Source organism: Amphibalanus amphitrite, unplaced genomic scaffold (genome assembly GCF_019059575.1).
Source record: "Amphibalanus amphitrite isolate SeventyFive unplaced genomic scaffold, NRLGWU_Aamphi_draft 000500F_arrow, whole genome shotgun sequence".
Taxonomy (NCBI): Eukaryota; Metazoa; Arthropoda; class Thecostraca; order Balanomorpha; family Balanidae; genus Amphibalanus; species Amphibalanus amphitrite.
In genome coordinates this window covers 172,470-176,698 of record NW_024881994.1, presented here as the reverse complement: position 1 = coordinate 176,698, position 4,229 = coordinate 172,470, and positions in this window count along the sequence as shown.

Below are 4,229 nucleotides of genomic sequence, written 5' to 3'. Positions count from 1 at the left end.
AAGCTTGATCAGGATTGTTTAATGGCCTTTTATCGAAACTAATGAACAAATTGGGGCCAGAGATCAACAGGTGGTTTGTTTATTTAACGCCGACATTGAGGCCCGCTATTATTTGTACGCAAGCAGAGCCTCGGTCCATTGTTCCTGGATAGCTGAGAAGATGAAGCACCAAGATGGCCAATAAAGTCGCTCATCCTGGCTTTGTGATACAGAAGCAACAATTTCTGCAGCTGATCCGCTACGAACGATTGAGCATGTCCAACTAGCGGCAGCTTAGTCCCCAACGACGCTGAAAATACCAAACAGCTCAAATATACTTCTGAGTTGCTTCGGACCTAAGCGCCTATTTTCTGTGCGCAGCATTGTTAGAGATCACTAGCGCCAAACGCTTTAGCTAGTACGATTCTGCGTCACTAAATCTCCAGGTCAGCACAACAGGGCAGTTGAAGCCTCCCTGTCGACGTTTTCTCTGAAACGTACCATTACGGCGCCGCCCGTCTTTGTGCTCTGGCAATGGGTCAGAAGTGAAATCGGTCAGAATTAAGGCAATCGAGATAAAAGCATGCCGATGAGATGGCTGGCGGGGCTTCTGCGGCTGAATGCGCGCAGCAGGGCCTGCATCGAAGGACCGCGGACGTCCGGGTCCAGATCGGCACGACTGCTCAGTCCCAGTCCTGTCATGCTCGTCGTTCAGGCTCCAACAGAAAATGCAGCTCGATTTGGCCTGCCTTGCAGATCGCATTGTGCGGCGATGCAGAATGGTCCGTCAAGGAGACAAAAGGGAGCCATCTGTGCTGAATTTTCTATGAGATTGCGACCAATACAGAGTTATTGCATAGCATATTGCAATGCAGCCGAAACGATTTTTGCCGAATAAAAACAACCAGTAAAATCTAATAAAGAAATATATACCTTACGGATTATAAGTGAAGTATTAGAAATACCTTACGGATTGTAAGTGAAGTATTATGTTGTATATTTCAATGATCATAAGATCAATAAACATTACGGAACAAAATCGAATAATTTTTGTCTCACTCTAAAAGTCTTCGCCATATCTTAAGCTAAGTTGGTTTCATTCGCCTAAAACATGAATAACCTAAAAGGCCGCTGCTTACAGTCAGGGCGCTCGCGTGGCGACCTCTGACCCCTGCGCCCTCTCCGTCTCGTCTTTCGGGGGGTCGCGACCGGTGCCAGTCCCTGCGGTCGGTTTGTCAGGGCCGACAAGGTGTCACATTCCCGGGGGCCGGCCGGCGCGGCGCGTGGCATTCAGCGACACTACCCGGTGAATGTTTGAGCTGTCAGTGGCCGGTGACCGGTGACAGTCTGAGCTGTCAGTGGCCGGTGACCGGTGACAGTCTGAGCTGTCAGCGGCCGGTGACCGGTGACAGTCTGAGCTCTCAGCGGCCGGTGACCGGTGACAGTCTGAGCTGTCAGCGGCCGGTGACCGGTGACAGTCTGAGCTGTCAGCGGCCGGTGACCGTTGACAGTCTGAGCTCTCAGCGGCCGGTGACCGGTGATAGTCTGAACTGTCAGTGGCCGGTGACCGGTGACAGACTGAGCTGTTAGCGGCCGGTGACCGGTGATCGGAGACGGTAACGGTGCATGCGGGCCCTCAGCCGACTCAGGGTCACATGCTAGTTTTTCAGTCCGATCCGCATCGTTGACACAAGCTCCTGCCTCCATACGTTTGTTTAAATGTGATTTTCGGAAAGCCTCCATTTTTATTATTAAAAATGAAGTGTGGTTTTTGGGCTCTATTTGAACTTCACTCATTTAAACAAGGATAAGATCGCTAGTCGGACACATCGGGCCGATATTGACAGAAGTCTGCTGGTTATCTTGCCTTTTTGATGAAAGAATGCCAGCCAAAGGTCTGAGCTCAAGTTAAACCCCGCGATAAAATACAAAGTGTTCAGAGAATAGCCCGCATACATGCAAACCAATGACCGTGAACGATGCCACATCTAACATCGACCCTGTTCTACGTAACATTGTGAACACGCCCCAGCTTCTCCCCGGGGTGTCTGATGACGTCATTAGTGTAGTGACGTCATCGTTGAGCATTACCCTGGTGTTGGCCCGGTCTGCGGGGGCGTGTCGTATAGGACGGGTGGAGGGCACTGGTGATTGACGCGTCTCCGTGGTCAGGGTCGGGGACACGGGGACATGAGGTCACTGCCCGGGAGAGAGAGAGAGAGAGAGAGAGAGAGAGAGAGAGAGAGAGAGAGAGAGAGAGAGAGAGAGAGAGAGAGAGAGAGGGCGACAGAGCCTGGTGGAACTCTGGAGAGTCGGCTGGATCGAGAGGAGACTAGTGCAAACAGATGGGAGCTGCTGGCGGACGAATAAAGGTGATGGGGCCATTCAGGAGGTGGTGTTATGTATGCACTGTACATACGAGAGCTGAAGGACCGCATCAAACGTTGTCGGGCCGAAGACCACGTGAGAGACGATGAGACCGCCTGGTCTGGAGCTGGTGGGACCTTTTGGGGACCGGCGAGACGACGTGAAGCTGGGCCAGGAGTTACGACGGGGACGCCATATGCGGGCTGTCGGTCCCATATACGGCCAGCCGAGGAGACCATATGGGCGCCGAGATGGGTGCGTGCAGGTGGGGGAGCTATTTGCTGCCGGCTGCATTGTGCGTACTGGGCCGGTGAGAGCGGAGCCCATCTCCGCCATATAGCCCGTCGGCGCACCGCGCATTGGTATGCATTGAAATTCAGGCCGCCGGCAGTGACGGCAGAGCCCTGATTGTGGCGCGGATCGGACGGTAACGACGGTACGACCGACGGTAACGACAGTGCGACCGACGGTAACGACAGTCAGAGATCGGATGTTAAGAACGGTAACGACAAAATGAAATTGGACGGTAACTATGTTGAGTATGGCCAACCAAACAACGGCAGCGCGGACTGACAGTGCTGAGGGAGCGGCGGTCGGCACACTGATGAACAGTTTGTCTGGGACTGGGCGAGAGTGCCGTTTGCTTTCACATTGAACGACAACAACTTGTACGAAACTTGTTGAATAAACCCAGGACAAGAGTGGCACCGGGAACTGGCGTGTTAACGACAGAGGAGGTTGGCACCGTAATAGCGAGCGAATGACATGGTAACCGTAACGTCAGTGCAAGGAAACAACAGATACAATTGAATGTCTGCTGTAGTGACGGCCTGGCGCTGACACAGTAGCGATTTCAGGGGACCGGCACAGTGAACACACCCGCGGAGACCTGGCGGCGCGGCGATCGGCCGCGCTGTTCGGCGCCGCTTGCCCTCAGTGGGGATTGATTGTTACGTAAGCGGCCCATTGATGGCCCACTGCAGAGTGATGACTAGGTGGGGGGGGGGGGGGGCAGAATGATCCAGTGCCCGATTACGTGGTCTGATGGTGGAATCATGCAGATCGGAGGAGCACTGCTCATGGTGTCATCACTGCACGGCCGGGTGATATCGGTGTTTGTAATAGTGGATGGTCGCTGCTTGTCGGTTGTGGTAACCATTCATCTTGGAAAGTAGTTAACTATGCCTGTAATTAACATCAGCAACTCAATGTCCATCAGCAAATGGACATTGCTAAGGGAGCAACCCTCCTACATATGCATAATGACTGTCACTTCCAAGCTGGTGTACATATATTCATGCATGATACATGCTCAATGCATCATTGGATGAGCTGTTGTGTTTGCGTGTGTAAGGCTACACCGCGAAAAGTGATTGATATTCGTTGCTAGACTCGTCACCTGCATCTAACAGGTCGAGATATTTCATTGCTGTCATTAATGCAAACTTTCGCATTTTCGCGTATCATAAATATTAATGGCACCGGAAGAGTATCTGTTAATTGCAATATTCCACGAATGGACCTAACTTCGTTGTTGTACACCGCTATCAGTACATCGCATTATAAACCGCTAAATGATTTGCGGTATGGATCAATGGATGGATGCGGTATGGATTCCGAGTAACATGAATCATACCTTAATCTGGAACAGCACAATTTTGTATTCTAGGAAAGGTCGAGGAGTCTGTTGGAACATTTTAAATCGAAGTCTTTCTCACATGCCTACATACCAAAGAATGTCTTCTTACGTTTTGCATTATACTCGTAGTCCGTATATCAGTTTTATGATAGGCACAGCTTTACGTTTATTCCAGGTCCAGGACTTTAAGAAGTTACTAATGACGACTACCCTGTAATCCAGCAGAGCCAAAGTTTTCATTGCA